Source organism: Anolis sagrei, chromosome 1, assembly GCF_037176765.1.
Source record: "Anolis sagrei isolate rAnoSag1 chromosome 1, rAnoSag1.mat, whole genome shotgun sequence".
Taxonomy (NCBI): domain Eukaryota; kingdom Metazoa; phylum Chordata; class Lepidosauria; order Squamata; family Dactyloidae; genus Anolis; species Anolis sagrei.
Window position 1 is genome coordinate 281,410,565 of NC_090021.1, and position 18,474 is coordinate 281,429,038.

Here is an 18,474-nt window from a genome sequence, read left to right on the forward strand (position 1 = left end):
GTGCTTCTGCAAACTCTAAATTGTAAACAATCCTGTCTACTCATTAATTCACTATTATCTTCAAGGTTAAACTACTCATTATCTTGGCCCAGCTGGGCCTGATCACTCTGGGAACCGAAAGGAGTCCCCACCTGCACTTGTGGAGTTTCACTGTCTCTATCAAAAGGCACATTCCTTTCCCCAGGGAACAAGCTTGCTGTTTCTTCTTCAAGAGCCACACTATCAGCCCCGTCTGGAACATGCACAGGAATCTGTAAACCATCAGCCTCCTCGTCATCCTGCAGAAAGTCAGGCTCAGAAGGCCCAGAAGGCCCAAACAATTAAGTCTCAGACTCAGGCTCAGACCAAGCCACAACAGTTTATTAGTTATTTATTAGGGAATAGGGTTAGCAGTAGAAGCTTCTCCACCAAAAACTCAGACCTTGGCTACCGATTAGGACAAGCCTAGTAAGACTAAGGACAAGTCTGAGTGCTTCCGGTGCAAGAAGATGCCAATGCCTCAGGAGGCTTTTCCCTTTCCCAAAGGGCAACCTCCTGAAAAGCAAACTCGAGCCTCTCAGCAGCGTACGGTCAAGGAAATCCTTCCACCACCTCAGTCCATGGAATCTGATATCAACATTTCCCCTGTATCCCAGCAGTAAGCATGTAAAAATGCATTCAGTTGTGCTCAAGTGCCATCCTACTAGTCGGTCCTTTCTGAGAACTCTCTCTTACTCTCTACCACAATCAAGACGCTGGTACTCCCACTGCTCTAGCAGAGCCTCTGTTGTCTCCTAGCTGTTGAGGTGAATGGTCTGTTGGCAGAAGACACTATGTGCCCAGAACTCCAGGCACAGCTCAGTCCAGGTCTCTGATCCCAATGGCGGTGATGCCTGCCCCAGATCTGACATATCTGGGCTCTTGACCTCACACTCTGATAATTGCCAAGTCTTTTGCTCACAATCCTGAGGTGGCCATGGAAATGGGGCCCCTGCACTATCCAGACCTCCTCACTCTCCACAATGGTCAAGTTCATCATATGGACTCAAACAACCTTCAGCTCACAGCATGTCTCCTTTCTCTTTAACTTTGCCTCCTTCTGTCCACCACATCTTTAATACAGCCCGCAATCCGCCCACCAAGAAGAATTACACACACAAGTGGTGAGCCTTCGCTGCCTTCCTTTTAAAGAAGGGATTCAAATCAGCCTCAGTCTCCATGACAGAGGTCCTTAATTTCTTAACCCAATTAGCTTCCGGACACCTCTCCCTAATGCCCCTCAAATGCTATGTGGTTCCTCTTTCGTCTTACCTTAAAGACCTGGAAAAACTATCCTGTTTTCAGGGCTGTCTCAACAAATCCTTTTTGCAAGGGCATTTGAACTTCAACCCTCCTGTTATGCCCTCTGTTCCTGCCTGGAGCCGAGAATTGGGCCTATCTCAGCTTTCCAAGAGGCCCTTCAAGCCCATTGCATCGTCTGTCCATTTACCCCTTCGATCTTCTGCTCGCTTCCCCCTTTGTCGCAAGCGCGACTTGTGGGGACAAGGGAAAGGGCCTTCTCTGTGGTGGCCCCTCAACTTTGGAACACATTACCTGGAGAGATTAGGCAAGCACCCACCCTGGCAGCCTTCAGGAAGAGCCTAAAAACCTGGCTGTTCCAGTGTACCTTTGAGGAATAAATACAAATCCCCATTCCACAATCAGCTCAGTACAATATGATGCACTTTATCCCATCCTTTAGTGGAACTCACCCCATTGCTTGTCCCATCTGAAATCCCACCAGGCACACTGCCCTATTTATTCTTCTCACCCAGGTTTTTATACTTTACAATTTTAACTGGCCCAGCCTGCTATGCTCATCTTACTATTTTATTTTATTTCCATTTCCTGTATTTGACTTTGTATTAATTTTCTGTTTATTATTATTTGCTGTGTATTTGATTTTAATCTGTTGTAATTGTAGGGCTTGGCCTCATGTTAGCCGCCCCGAGTCCCCTTTGGGGAGATGGTGGCGGGGTATAAATAAAGTTTGTTCTTGTTGTTGTTGCTGTTGTTATCTACTGTCATAGAAAATTGCCTTTTTGGTGTCAGTCACCTTAGCAAGTAGGATCAGTGAGCTTGCTGGGCTCCAAGCTGACCAACCTTACCTCTGTTTTCATAACACCAAGGTTGTCCTATGGCCTGACATTTTCTTTCTGCCTAAGGTGGTATCCCATTTCCGCTTTAACCAAGACATTGTGTTACCTGCCTTTTTCTCAGTTCCTTCCTCAGAGCTCGAGAGAGTTGCACCGTCTTGATATCAAGTATGCATTTTCCTTCTACCACCATTGGATGGCTCCATTCCATCAGACACTTAGACTGTTTGTGGCACTCTTGCTACCAAGACTTGGACTCCCGATCCTGACCCAGAGATTTTCCAAATGAGTTGCACTAGTTAATCATGTTCCCATGTCTTCTTGTCTTTCAGGGTTCTTGTCCTCTTTTTGTTCTCCACTCGCACAGAGACCATGAAGAAGAAACACAGGTTGCTTACCTGTAACGAGTTCTTTGAATGGTCTTCTGTGAATTCACACCATGCCCACCTGCTTTTGCTACTTGCCATACCTTGCACATGTGTACTTATATTTCCTCTATGATGGAACTTGAACTGAGGCAACGGCAGCATCTGCTCATTATATGCCCTTAGAATGGTGGGTGGAGCTACCACCAAAAAGGATCCTTTAGAGCTCTAGAAGGTTCTGAGTTGCAGTATGCAGGCACAGTTAACCCATTGGTGTGCATTAACAGAAGACCACTCAATGAACTACAGTTACAAGTAAGCAACCTGTGTCTTTTTAACCGTAAGAAGCTGAAAGCCAAAAGTAAGATCACAACAAGTCCTGTTATAGAACTCCAGTATAATGTAGTATGTGCTCACTTAGAGGAAGACCTACGAGTCACTTTAAATACCCTCGCAGAAGCATATGAAAAGCTTGGCCTCTCACTGAACATGAAGAAAGTCGATGTGCTATACCTGCAGGCACAAACCAATCCTCCCAGAATGCCAGAAAAAAAGCTTAAAGGCGTAATACGAGAAAATGTTGACCATTTCTGCTACCTCAGCTGCCACTTCTCCACAGAAGTTGACACTGACAGCTAAAATTAACTATAATGCAGTGCAGTGGAAGTTTTTTTTTAAAGTATCCAGAATTGAGAAACTGCAAGTCGCTTCTGGTGTGAGAGAATTGGCCGTCTGCAAGGATATTGCCCAGGAGACGCCCGGATGATTTTTGATGTTTTTATCATCCTTGTGGGAGGCTTCTCTCATGTCCCCGTATGAGGAGCTGGAACTGATAGAGGGAGCTCATCCGCCTCTCCCCGGATTCGAACCTGCAACCTGTCGGTCTTCAGTCCTGCCGGCACAGGGGTTTAACCCACTGCACTACCGGGGGCTCTGCAGTATCCAGAATGGGGATGGGGATATGGATCTAATTAAGTTACTGTCCTTATGCCTATTTTTACAGAGTAAGGAGGGGGATATGGGACTATAACCTCATTAACTTTTATTCCACATTCAGGAGAGAAATAGAAAATAAAACTGGGATTCCATCCTCTTCCCCACAAATGAATATATCCTCTAGCCTTAAGGCAGCAGGAGCTAGGCCTGCTCCTTTTTTACTTTTTGCCAAACACAAACCTAATCTTTGGCTCTGATGCTGCCCTTGGTTCAAATATTGCTCTCTGATTTCTGCCTTTTCCACTTAGTTACTTTTTTATCCTTCTCATTTTTTGCTCACTTGCAGTGTCACCTACCACATGTTCAGCACACTACTTGGGCTACTTCCCCCTTTTTTTGTTCCCAGGTCTCCACAGGACACTTAAACCATGACATTCCTTTTTATCCCCCTTCCCCAGTCCTCTGGGGAGACAGGAAGATTACAACTCTGTGACATTAGTTAATCTTGTTCCCATGTCTTCCTATCCTTCAGGGTTCTGTTAAGCCCCCCTTTCTTCTCCTCCACTCCCACAGTCACCGTGGTCTTCCCATTTCTTTCACCCTGTTAATAGATTCTTCCTCCTAGTGCTTTTCCATATGCCCCTTCTTTTTGCATTGCTGCTCCAGCTTCTTGGATTTGGCTTCTCTCACTCTCCCCACACTGACCTCTTTACCCTTTTTGTGTCCCCATTGTCACCTAAAACCCTGCCCCCTCCACTTCTCTACAGAACTGTGCTCAGCACCACCAGTAAATTGTTTTTGTAAATTTCCCCTGTTCAACATCACTGCCTCCTCTCATACTTTCTTCATTATGCCTTATCCCTTGGATGCTTATCCCCTCACCCCCTTACACGCACAGTGTTCCTTCAAGGTTGATTTAACTACAACTCCCATCAGCAGCAGTTAGCATAGTTTAGATTGATTGATGTTGGGAAAGTCTTATTGAGATTTAACATGCATAGTGTGGACTACGAGTTGCTTGACAAAGTAAACCTTCACAAAGTTCTGGAGATAGTCGGATATGAAGATAATGAAGTGAGCTCATTACTTCTAAAACAGGAATTTTAAGGTACATAAATAGCTTGATATTCTGGAAAAGGTTATTCTGTGTGTCTCTTTCTTTCTGCATGATGTGTGTCTCTGTGTGCGTGCACACACGCACACACACTCCGTAGCCCCAAGGGGTTTCCATGAATTTCACAGTTCTAAAAATGACTCATGATTGTGTAGGGAGATTTCTGTTCTTATGAAGATGTAGATGTTTTCATAGATGAAAGCGCCACTTAGTGTCTGATTCAAACAGCACAGTAACAGCTGGGGACATGGTTGTCCATATTAAAACTACAATGATGCTAATTTTAGTGTAAAGCTTCTGTTTCTTCATATTGAAGTTGGACAAAATGCTCCAAGAGTGTGTCCCTTCAACAGTTTGTTTCATATATGCACCGTGTGTTCGTGTTACTTTCTTTGGAGGCTTTAAACATTGGTTAGTATCCAAAGGGTTGTACTTTCTGCAACATCTTTTATCCCCTGAAAATCTGATTCTAAATCAATCATGGTTCAATTACTTTTGTAATAATATTTGTACACAGAGGATTAAAAAAAGCAAATGGCTGGTTCAACCCCTCATTCCACATTAGTGGTTGTGTGACAAACAGCTGTGTAAAGAGTATTTAACATTTTACTGCAGGGAGTAGGCACAGAAAATAGGTTCAAAAATGTAAAGACAAAAAGCCTTGTCATACAGTTTGGCATGGTGAAAGATTGTGTATGTGAGAAACTCCTTCTAGGCATATACTATGCTGTAAGTCACCTTATTTAAATGGAAAGACTGGATATACATTACCTAAAATCAATAAATGGCCATACGAGTAGAGAAGGATTATCAACTAAATACTGGTAGCAAAAGCTACAGGATGAAATGAAACAACCAGGAGGAAACCTATAAAGAGTTGAAAGAAGTAGAGCCAATACCAGAGCCCAGCATGGATCTTAACTGGAAGTGGAACAGAAGTTTGTTTGTTTTTCAAAGCCAAAAAACAAAAAAGAGACCATAGGAGAATGATTTATAAGGTGGGGTTGTTTGCCTTTAAAAACATACAGTACATACTCATGCATAGGTCAATGTCATGTTTAAAATTTGAGGACATGTTTTGAGACAAAAATTATTTTGTCATTTTGAAATTTCCACCACTTTCCTATCCAGGCATTCAAAAAAGTCATAAGCAGCACCACAGCTGGAGAGTAAAGGGAGTCTTGTCTTTTTTTAGATTCTTCGGGGATGGAGTAAGCTCTTCCCTTTCGCCACTCAGAGAAGGAGGTGGTTATTTTCTTGGTAAGAGTTAAGGTACATTACTCACACTTATCCATGGATAGGTTGATTTTTAGGGCTAAAATTTCTAGACTTATACATGAATACACAGGGTAAATGAATTTGTTGTTTAGGCTAAAGTCCCATCTTTCCAGATATCTTAGTATGAATGTAATATGCAAATACAAGTATTCCACCTTTTTTTTAAAGCCAAACACTTGTGGTCCCAAGCATTTTGGATAAGGGTTACTGAACGTATACTTTGAAATCAGTTCTGTTCATGTTAGTTAACATGGCAAGATCTATTTGAACACTTGTTGCTATATGGCAATAGGTTATACTTCTAAGAATTTATGGTCATTCTTTATATATTCAGGCTTTATAGAATGAATCACATCAACTGAATCCATTCCAGTATGGGTTCCAGTGTGGTCATGAATATAAATTATTTTGCTTGCTTTAGTGGATGAGCTACACTGGAAACTAGTGCTTTTCATATTGGGTCTGCTGCATACCAGATAATTAAATATGTTTTTAAAGCCTATTAAAATCTCATTATTATTTTTTCTTGTCACCCTTGGATGATATAATGCAGTTGTTATTGATGAAGATTGAAATCAGCAATGCTAATAATTGCTTGGTCATATTGAACCATTTTTTCATGCAGTTAGTGTGAATTGATTTGATTGAAATGGCAATAAAGACTTTCATACAAAGAGCAAAATACCTTGCATTGCTGCATACTCTTTTGGTCTTTCTTATTGAGATTCTGTCATTGTTTTCAGCTGATGGCCGAGATCAAGTGGTTTCCCATACCAATAGAATCACTCCTCCCTTCCAGCCCTCCCAGTAGTACTCCAGTATACCCACAACATGTTCTAGAACAGTGGTTCCTAACCTGGGGTCCCCAGATGCTTCTGGCCTACAACTCCCAGAAATCCCAGCCAGTTTACCAGCTGTTAGGATTTCTGGGAGTTGAATGCCAAAAACATCTGGGGACCCCAGTTTGAGAACCACTGTTCTAGAAGATTCCTAGCACTTTAGAGCAGAGTTTTGGGTGTATGAGGCAGCAGAGGCGAAGAGGAGACGAATCACTGTGGAAAATGTATGAACCAGCAGAAGTACACCACTGAATCTTTTTTGTTTTGGTTTTTTATCAAGCTGAGTATCAAACTATAGCTGGTGCTAACTGATAATGAGAAAATGTTTGTTTGTCCTGTAGTCTTTTTATCTCCATATCACTTCATATCCTTGAAATCTAGAGTTAAAAGAGAAATTATGAGCAGACATCCATAAGAAAGAAATTCTTGTTAACATCTGTTAGCAAGCTATTCTTGAATAATGGAGTTATTTTCTTGCGTAGCAATCTATAATTACTGTTTTATCTTAAAATGTTGAAGAATAATCATACAGCTGTGCTTGCAAACCTGCTGGGCAAAATAGCTGGCAAGGAGGAGTCATGTAATTTATTTATTTTTAATTATTTGAAAAAGAAATTATGAGTGGGAAATCTAAAGGTTAGATAACTTTTGCTATAGTGTAATACAATGGTATTCTTATAAACAATAATATTCTTATAAACATACTTTGTGTGGCTAGTTTAGTAACATATTTTATTGCATAACAAATCACACATTTTATCCCCCTTTTTTCACCTAAGAAAGGAGGTGCAACTATTATGGAATAAAAAAAAACTACCTTTGATTCTCTGGTTTCTGTTTATTTAAAAAATGCCTTACTTCCAAGGAGAAAGAGGGATGATCCAGATGTAAACAAACAGCTCAGTTCGGTTTGTTTTATTTTTTAACCGCCTTTCCTTGGAGGAAGGAGTGAAGATCCAAGCTCCAAATAGGTCTATTTCAGGGTTGTTGATTTTTTTAAAAAGAACTGGCTTGATATCATATAAAGAAGGGAGGAAAGAAGAATCTGAGTCCCAAATGGCTGTGCGACAATTACATGAAGAAAGAGTGGAAGCTAATTTTTGGAGCCAAAAAAAGGAGTGTGCTGATTATGCTGGTGCGACTATTACTCAGTGAATTATGGCACATTATTAAAGCAATCTTATAACTAAGTTAGAGCATACTGAAAATTTCACTGCCCTTCCAGTTTCCACAATTAATCAAGACATCCTGGGTGATCCTGGAAGTAACTTACCAACCCCTCCCCCCCCCCCCCCCCCGCATCCCAGCACTTTTTCTCTCCCTATTCACTTCACCCCTCCTCACTTTCCCACTTTACCATACAAACCTGTTGCTCCTACCCTTTTTATGTAAATATTAAGAAAACAATAAAAAGTTTAAAGCATCTATCTTCTTTCGCTCAGCCTTCCCTTCCCTCAGATATATATATGCAACTATATTTATACAATATAAACACAATACAGTCTCTCTGTATTACATCTCCTCTGTCCTCTATCCACTCTCTACAGCCGGCTTCCGCACCCTCCCTCATGAGTCACAGGCTCAGTCACATGACTCTGCTGAGTGTTTGAGGCCTACATGAGTGACTCTACAGTTTGGCCAGGCAAGGCCTCAGTAATTTACCAATTTATATCTGCCAGTAATTTACCAACTGTGATAGGTCGTATGTGACAAAAAATGGGGCAAGCAGACACGATTAGCCAAATTCCATGTCAAGTTAGAGCAGGCATGTGTCTCTGGGGGGGGGGGGGGAGGAAGGGGCCTGAGGCTGTTAGGAATGGTGGGAGTTGAACTCCAAAACACCTGGAGGACCGAAGTTTGCCTATGTCTGAATTTGAGTCTCTTATCTGTTGTGCTTTCTGCTTTGGTAATAGGAGAGTTGAGGTTAATGCTTAAATTCAGAAATTAGATGGGAGACAAGTCTTCAATAAGCCCTGCTGGTTTATTAATTGCAAAGGAAAAAAGAGCATTTGTAACTGCTTGGGGTAACCATCCTTTGATCTCTCTTTAAAACATCTCTCCATGAATTTGCTGATTAATTTGGGAGCGTAATAACTTACTGCATGCCCTAATATTCATCAGTTGTAAAGTGTGATAGACAGTCTCTACATGCAATTATAAAACTGTTTTTAAAAGTATGTGTATTATATCTATTGTACTTGGCCAATAGTCTGCCACTTTTATTATTGACTTGCCATCTCCTGTTGTAGTTCAGCATGTTGGTAGCATTGCTACTCCTGGTAGCAGGGAGAAAAGGTCTGCTCAGGAGTCAGAGGGAGAACAACAGCGTAAGCGCATTAGGGAAATCACTATGGCCCCAAGTGATACTGACATGTTTCAAGGCTTCTCTGATTGCGAGATGGGGGATGGGGAAGGGAGCAGAGGTGTAAAAAGGGCTGCTCACGAGCCAGAATCTGAAGGGGAATTGCAGAAGAAGCGCATCCGGGAAATACTTAGTGCGCCAACAGAGGATGAGGATTTCCTGGGGTTTGAAAGGAGTTCTGGGTCTGAGAGTGATATGGAAGGAATTGGATTGGACCCGTGTTCAACAAATAAGGGACATTTGCACTCAGCCCACCTCTAGTGAGGAATTTGAGGGGTTCCCTGAGGATTGGCAGCCAGGGACCTCTTGGCAGGATCTAAGTCTTAGCAGACGCTGGCAGAGGTGGAGGGATGGGCTCTCAGATTTTTTTGTATAATAAAGCTGTGTTTTGAACTCTTATCTTGTGTTTGGCTCTAATTAAGGCTTCTGGGTCCTGACATCTCCTGTCACGCGTTGCTGTGGCCGAGTCTGGTGATCTGGAAAGTAAAGTAATGAGAAAGTGTTGGTTTCTAATATATGTAATTTCTTTATGCTTTATGTGGTATTATGTGTAGTTTCTTTATGCTTTATATGATACTATATCTGAGTGAATCATACGTATTTATTTCTCTATATCTATGGCTTGATCGCTCTTTGTCAGGAGGGCTTTGATTACGTTTTCTTGCCCTGATGAAGGGAGTTGGACTGGGTGGCCTTAAGTATGGGGGTTTTGTGTGGGAAGTTTGCCCCAATTCTGTTGTTGGTGGGGTTCAGAATGCTCTTTGATTGTAGGTGAACTATAAATCCCAGTAACTACAACTCCCAAATGTCAAGGTCTATTTTCCCCAAACTCCATCTGTATTCATATTTGGGTATATGGAATATTCGTGCCAAGTTTGGTCCAGATCCATTATTGTTTGAGTCCACAGTGCTTTCTGGATGTAGGTGAACTACAACTCTCAGACTCAAGGTCAATGCCCACCAAACCCTTCTAGTGTTTTCTGTTGGTCATGGGAGTCCTGTGTGCCACGTTTGGTTGAATTCCATCATTGGTGGAATTCAGAATGCTCTTCGATTGGAAGTAAACTATAAATCCCAGCAACTACAACTCCCAAATGGCAAAATCAATTTTTTGAGTGATGGTTACTCCTTGGGTTAGTAGGCATCTTGTGGCCAAATTTGGTGTCAATTCGTCCAGTGATTTTTGAGTTATGTTAATCCCACAAACAAACATTACATTTTTATTTAAATAGATAGCCCTCTTCCTGCAAGCATATTTCCTTGAAGGAAGGAAATATTTCTGCAAGGAATTTCCTGCTTGCAGTGCATTTGATTCTTGATTGCATTGTGTCCCCCTTTGTCAATGACTTTCTGTCTCTTGCTCTGGTTCTAGTTTATGCTCACACTTTTTCAGGAGTATCCTTCTCTTCTTCAAAACATACACAATAACTCACATACATATTTTAGAGTTTTCCAATATCCAGTATCTTTGGAGAGACATTGTTTGAGAGTTATCGCCTATACATATATCTATCCTATCCTATCTGATTTGTCATCAATCCACTCCTTTGGGCTTCACGCAAATCTACCATTTGCCAAAATATCCGATCCTGTACTTTTCTTTTCCATTTCTGGCCAAATAGCTTAACAGTTATTTTGTCCCATTGAGGACGAGGTCTGCCCAAGGGCCGTTTGTGGTCTCTTGATATCCTGTTTGTTAGTCGACATGCCCATCAGTTGTCTTTTGTTTGTGCTATATGCTCTGCCCATCATCTTTTTGCCTCATTGATTTCATTGATCTCGTCATGTATCCCGGTTCTTTGACGCATCTCTTTATTGCTGACTTTATGTCTTACTATCACACCACACATCCTTCTTTCCATTGCTCTCTTGAGTCACTGCCAGTTTTCCTCCTCTAACATTGTTGTGGCCCATGTTTCAGATTCATATAATACTAGTGGTCCCCTGCCACGCGTTGCTGTGGCCCAGCCTGGTGATATGGAAAATAAAGTAATTAGAAAGTGCTGGTTTCTAATATATGTAATGTCTTTATGCTTGTGGGTAAATAGTATTTCTTGATGTTTCTTTGACAATGTTGACATAGAGATTGTCTGGTTTGCCTACTCTGGAACATGCAACATATAATTGTCCATCTTTAGGAGTCCCTTTCAAATCTGTAATACTTTATCTCTGTGTGTGTGAATCATATATATCTATATCTATGGGTGGATGGCTCTCTGTCAGGAGGGCTTTGATTACATTTTCTTGCCCCGGTGAAGGGTGTTAGACTGGTTGGTCTTACGTATTTTCTCTTGGTCATGGGGGTTCTGTGTGGGAAGTTTGCCCCAGTTCTGACATTCATGGATTTCATTCAGAATGGTCTTTGATTGTAGGTGAACTATAAATCCCAGTAACTACAACTACCAAATTCCAAGGTCTATTTCTCCCAAATTCCATCTGTGTTCATATTTGTGCATATGGAATATTTGTGCCAAGTTTGGTCCTGATCCATCATTGTTTGAGTCCACAGTGCTCTCTGGATGTAGGTAAACTACAACTCCCAATAGTGGTCAATGTCCACCAAACGCTGCTAGTATTTTCTGTTGGTCATGGGAGGCCTGTGTTCCAAGTTTGGTTCAATTCCATCGTTGGTGGAGTTCAGAATGCTCTTTGATTATAGGTGAACTATAAATCCCAACAACTACAACTCCCAAATGACAAAATCATAATTTTTTGAGTGATGGTCACTCCTTGTGTAGTGAGATGTTTTGTTGCCAAATTTGGTGTGATTTCGTTCATTGGTTCTTTTGTTTTTAAGGGACTCATTACGCACGGAGCATTTTTATATATATAGATTGCTGATGAGACTGTACTCTTGAAGATATCTGCTCTGACCTTCATTGACATCTGCTAGCAACACAGGGCATACTGTCAGAGAACTAATATACTTAAAAGGCTGCTGACCAGTGTCATTCTTTTAAAATAATCACACTTACAGATAGATTTAAAAGGGATGATTTATATAGGTGTTTATTGGAGGAGTTTGAGGGGAGATCTAAAACAGAGTTTCTTAAAGTTTTCCACTTGCAACGCCTTTCTGCCCAAGAAACTTTTGTGTGATTCCAGGTATGTAAAACAGGTATAAAAATCTAACTAATCACATTTGCAAGGCTTCCTGAACAGGCTGACTTCCCTTTTTATGAAGTATATTTGAAGGAATACTAAGAAGCTGAACAGTCAGGAACAATGTTGGGACTTGTAGCTATATAATCAATTCCAGGTTTCTTCTTATGCAGTGATTTTGAATGACAGAAACAGGGACATGATTCTGATATTACAGATGTGTTCATGGAGGGGTCTGTGGATAAGGGGATTTCTGCTATTTCCAGAGAAGGGGTTGTGTGGGAAATGATAGTTGATTTTCTATTGAGGAAGGCATTGGTAGCAATGTGTGAACTTGACACAAGTGGTCTTTTTGTAAGGTTCCAAAAAGTGTCAAGGTAGCTGCCAAGACTCAGCAAAAACACTTCTGATTAATATGGGAACAAATTTTACTGTTAGCCCTTCTGATCAAAAGGGGAACAATTTATACTGCTTTAGTATACAGATATATCCCAGTTAACAAAGTAGATGTGTTTCTGCGCATTACGTCTTTAACAGAAAATATGGTGCCAAAGGCATAGGTGACATTGAAAAAATCAGAATGCATGCCTGCATTACCCCCACCCATTATTTAAAAGAAAACACAAATATTAATTTAACATGCTCTAGCAAAACTAACAATATGCATGTATGAAATGAAATGACAAGGTTAGGTGAAACTTGCATAAAGAAAGAGAAACACTTTCAACCTAGAGAACCTGAATGAAGGCTTTTTCCAAAATGCAAGCAGGGATTACTTTTTCTTTCACCAACCTCAACTTTTCTTACAATTTCTACTCTGGTGGCTAAATTTTCTGATCTGATTTTTAAAAATATGCTAGGGATAGCTTATGAGGCAGTCTTATCAGCTGCCCATTTTTATCTCTCCTTTTCTATTCACACGTGCTTAGTAAGTATTCTGGAGGCAGCTGCTGTTTACTTTGCCTGTTTTATGTAGGATTGTGTGAGCAATAAAAAAAGTTTCAATACTAATTACGAAATTGGGGAGGGAGGTAAATCGTTTTTGAGGTGTTTCCGAAATTATGGACCTAAAATTTTGTAACTATAACAAAGTATTTTTTTAAACTTTTTACATTATTTTTTTTTGTTAAGTAATTGAGCAAGTGGAGAAACCTCTGGGGCTAATTTCTCCCTTATTTTAGGGCTATTGTGATGAAACTTACTATAGCTGTACCACATTTTCCACTGTTACGCCACCAAATTTCAGAACGTTACACTTATCCACTAATTTTGGGGGGAAATTTTGAATTTTTTTTACAAACAATATATATATATATATATATATATATATATATATAAACTACAAAAGCTATTTATTTGAATTTTATATACAATGCACAAGATACCCAGGGCTTCAATCCACAGAAGTTTCAGCGAGATTCACTTATCTACTGATTTTGGGGGATTTTTAAAAGTTTGGACAATGACATTTATCTTCCAAAAAGCCACAACAGCAGTCCCCTTGAGTGTCTAACAGTGTATATGACACACAATTAACCACAGGACTTCAACTTAGTACAGATTTATACTATTACATATTTACTTTAATCCTCTTTGTAGATTCAGTAATATTATTTATTATTATTGGACTGACTCAACATGGCTGGCTGGCAAAGCTCTCATTGGGCTTCCTGATTCTGAACACTGCATTCTGGGAAATGTAGTTCAGGGCAGGGCCTCACCTTTCCAAACTACATTTCCCAGAATACTGTGTTCCCAGTCTCCCTCCCAGCCCAGCTAGCTGCCCTTCCTTATGGCGACTGGCCAGCCGTCTCAGTCTAGCAGTGACCTCTTTGGCTTTATCAAAGTTGCTTAATGCTTATACTGCAAATTAAACTGACTTTGAGAGGCTTCCGAATGTTTCAGAATTTTAACAAAAATTATTGGAAAGTATTTCGATTCTTAAATGTTTACCTCCCCTTTTTTGCATGTTTCTTAATAGTGATTCGTTATCTAACAAATCTAACAAATTACTTATGACTTACGGGACTAACAATAATTTTGCACAGCCCTAGTAGGCACACAATAGACTCAGAGTAGTATTCTATTGTTTTTCCAGGTTGGGCTTTGTTTATTTGCATCGTTTACTACAATCAGGCTGCTGCAACCTCTACTGACTTTCTCCAGCTTTCCTCACCATTCACCCACTAAAAAGCTTCCAGATAGATAGAGAGCTGAATGGGTACAAAAAGCTTTTTATTTTATTTTATTTTATTTTAAAAAAACAAGCTGAATCAATAGAGACTTTGTTAATTGAAGTATCCCTGTAATGTAGTGGTATGGCTGGAAAAATAAATACATTGAGGCACAAAAGATTATTATCATCATTACTTTTTTTCAGAAAATTTGATAGCCAGGTTATGTTCCTGCAGAGCAGAATAGATTTTAGGCCTGGCCATATCCTTTGTATTGTTGTTCAATATTTCTAAGAATGACTTGTATAAAAGAATTCATTACATTCTCAGTATTCCTTCACTTGGAAGTAGTTATATACCCCAGCACACAGAATCAGAATTCACAAATTGAAGAAATGGGTAAAAGCTTTAAAAATGAATTTCAGTAAGGATGAAGATCATTTTAAGCAGATGTCGAAAGGTGGATAGCACCTGGCTTGTTAGCAATATGCATGTAAAGCAACTAAGGGACTTAGTAGGCCATGAACTAATCATGAGTGAGCAGTATGGGTTGCAACAGGAAAAATAGCAATGTGTTTCTAGGCTTATTTCAGAAAAGTATAGAATAATAGCTCAAGAAAAATTATAGTATGAATTGGTCCAGTTATGGGCATCACAGTCTAAAAGGATATTGGGCAGGCTAACAATCAAGATTGTTAAAGGTGTGGAAGCCAGGTCCTGTAAGGAATGTTTGGAAGAGTTGGGTGCATTTAGCCTGAACAAGAGTAAAACTATGTTCCATACAGTATGCATTTGGGTTGAAGAATCAAAACTAACGAAGCAAAAATATAATATTAAATGGTGCCACAATAAATTTTCCGTGGGGATTGAGAGACATTGCAAATGTAGACCATTTTAAGAAATAAAACACCAACATACCAAGCATTCATAATGTGTTATGTTACTCATGACGTTTGGGCAATTAGAATAGGCTTCAGGCTTGAGTGGAAACTCTCATAGCTTACTGAAAAGAGTCCGCCTCAAACAAGGAAAGAGAAGTGATGAGCCAAGATAGCTGACTCCAACCAGAGAAAATGATTGAGTCTTCATTTGGCATCCTCCCCTCGTAGAGGGTGAGCCAATCATGTAGTTCCTGAAACAGTTCAAAAGGTGGAGTCACATCCTGAGCCATTTTTCCCTAGATCAGGGGTAGGGAACCTTCGGCTCTCCAGGTGTGGTGGACTTCAACTCCCACAATTCCTTGAGGCTCGGCATTCGCCCCAAAGGCTTACACGAGCCTCAAGGAATTGTGGGAGTTGAAGTCCACCACACCTGGAGGGCCGAAGGTTCCCTACCCCTGCCCTAGATGATGCTTTAGTTGCAGACTAGAGCAGGCATGGCCAAACTTCGCTCATCCAGATGTTTTGAAATTCAACTTTCACAAATTTCTGACAGCTGGTAAACTGGCTGGGATTTCTGGGAGTTGAAGTCCAAAACACCTGGAGGGCAAAGTTTGCCCATGTCTGAACTAGAGCATCCTCTGTAAAAAGCAAGGCTTTTGCAGCCTTAACATGAACACACTGGAGTAATTAGGTTGGTTGGTGGTGACTTATAGGCAACTATTAACTCTCATGACCATAGCTGTCTGTTTTCTGTAAGTAATACTGCAAAAGCCACTGTGTCACCATGCTTCATATTTCTTCCTTTTTTATTTCTGGACTGTGGTTTGTTTGTTGTATTTTTCTCCTTGGTTTTTCCCAGAGTTACACTGGAGGCTGCTTAGATTGCCTTTCATGCCAAGGCCTCAGACTACCTTACTGGCTCTTTTTTCACAACCCTATATTGGCTTGGTTTCTCCTCTGATAGTTCCTTAGACCATAGGTGCATACACTGAGACATTTGCCAACCTTTATAAATCATCACTCCTTTGTAACTCCAAACTGACTGGCCTTTTTTGATGGTAGGTGGTACTTAGACTGTCTGATGCCCAAATCTCCACTTTTCTTTCTCAGCTGGTTCCACTAACTCAGGGCCCTTCTATACAGGCCCTAAAATCTGAGAGAAACTGGAATGAAAGATGACTAGATGACACTTGTCAAAAAGGCTCGCTGTGTTGCATAATCGCCTGAAAAACACAAGTTAAAAATGCTCTTTTGAATCCAAGATCGCCCGAAAAATGTGCATATTCACATCACTGTTTATCCCTACATTCACAAAAACATGGGAACTTTGTTGCAATATTCTGGGGTGGACTTCTCCAGTAAATGTGCACATTTTAAAATCCAGAAACAACTGTTGAGAGCTGTAAACAGATGGAACCATGGGCACAAAGGTGGCTAAATGGAAGCGCAAATGGAAAACAATTCCCATGAGATCTCTCCACAACCATTCCTTTGTTCTCATATTTATGAAATTAAAACATGGCTTAAATTTACACAGTGGGCACCAGCATGGTAGGCAAGTGAACTCAAGGGGAAGTGGGTAAACATAAAAGGCAGTAGGAGGGTGAGGAGAGATACTGACAAGACATCTGCTTGTGTGCACATTTGTATATCCACATCAGCGCTTGTGAAGTCCAGTGCATCTCAGAGAATCAATATTAAAAGTTAAAAGAAAACTTCAGGCAGACATCCTACATCCATTTACAGATTTCTAAAGTCTACTACAAACAAACCTTTCAGGATGTTGGGGACGATTTGCTGGGACTGAGAGCTCCGTGTTTCAATTTACTTTCAGGCACCATGAATTTTTGCACCACTTCTTTGTCCCAGATTATGAGGCTGTCTGGAAGAGCCCTCATTCTCAACCTGCAACCAGAAGTCCCTCCTTTCCTCTTAATCATCTTATGTAAAATTCTCTGTTTGCTGTTTGTCTTCAATCTGGGATGTGAACTAATAACCTGTTTTTAAAGATCATATCTGTGTGGTTTATTTTAAAATTAGAAACAATTATATATTATTCAGTGTTGAGAGATGTGTAATATCAGAAAAGAGATGAAAAGAGGAGTGGTAACTCTCTATTCTGAGGGCCCATCCAGACAGCCCCTTTATTGAGGAAACTTCCACAATAAAAAGGGGGCTGTCCAAATGACGTTCTGGCCAACCCTCAATTAATTCACCACAAACCAGGAAAACCCTGGTTTGTAGCAAATTAATTAGATAGTGGATTTCTTCTGCTCCTTCATGGAAGGCGCAGGATAAACCCACTATTTCCGGTGTTTGTACTGCAGTCCAGACACCATTCCCACAGTTTACTGGACTACATTAGTCCAGAAAACTGTGGGAATTCCACCCCACTCCCCCAAACCCCCAACCCCCTTTTAAAAGTAAGGAAAACTTACCGGCCTCCATTACAGTGTTGCCAAAGCTCTCCCAGCGGGTAGAAATGACATGCCAGGAGAGGGGTAGAAGGAAAATTGCTCTCCCCCCTCCCCCCACTCTCCTGACGCGTCATTTCTACGTGCTGGGAGAGCTCCGACAACACTGTAATGGAGGCCGAGTAAATTTTCCTTACTTTTAAAAGGGCTTTGGGGGATTTGGGGGAGGGGGTAGAGTCTCCAGATGTTCTCTCAGGCCAGTCCCGGAAGAGCATCTGCACACCCACCTCAGAAAGCGTGCACTTTCTGGGGTGGGTGTGGGTAGGGGCCCAGGAACATCTGCATTTTTACACACAGATGCTCCTGGGATAAAGGGCTGTGTTGTAGCACCCTGAAAGCTAATGAACTGCACTTGGAATATTTTTGGAAATTAGGAGTACTGAAAGAAGTCTTACTGTAATTATATTATTTTCCCACAGTTCTATTAATGTCAATGTAAATGAAATGTATTATTTATAGTTTGGTATAAAGTTGATACATTTATTATTTATAAAACAAAAGGAACGGTTTTCACTTTGTTCACTTTTCTATCTGAAAATAATACAAAGTCATTTCGTGAAGGATTGTTGAGAGTACAGTAGAAAATAGAAAACAAAACTCTCTAGGATTTCATTTGAATTATTTGTAGATTAATGTGCTTGGCTGGAAAGGTCCATTATCAGCCTACAAGAAACATGGGTGCAATTTTGCCATGCATTCTTTTAGACCTTGATAGACCTTTTTTTAAAAAAAAAAAGTTACAAAGAAGTTGGCTTCCAGGTTACCTCCTCTTGAAAACCTGGGCCTAAAGTAGCTCAGAGAAGACCAGAGATTTTGCAGAATAACCTTCCACATT

At 40.6% G+C, this 18,474-nt stretch overlaps 1 protein-coding gene across 28 annotated transcripts in view; it reads left to right on the forward strand.

The window, feature by feature from the left end:
• The window catches only part of GPHN (gephyrin), a 303,782-nt gene that overhangs the window by 110,751 nt on the left and 174,557 nt on the right, over positions 1-18,474 (forward strand). The gene's annotated exons all lie outside the window — the stretch shown is intronic.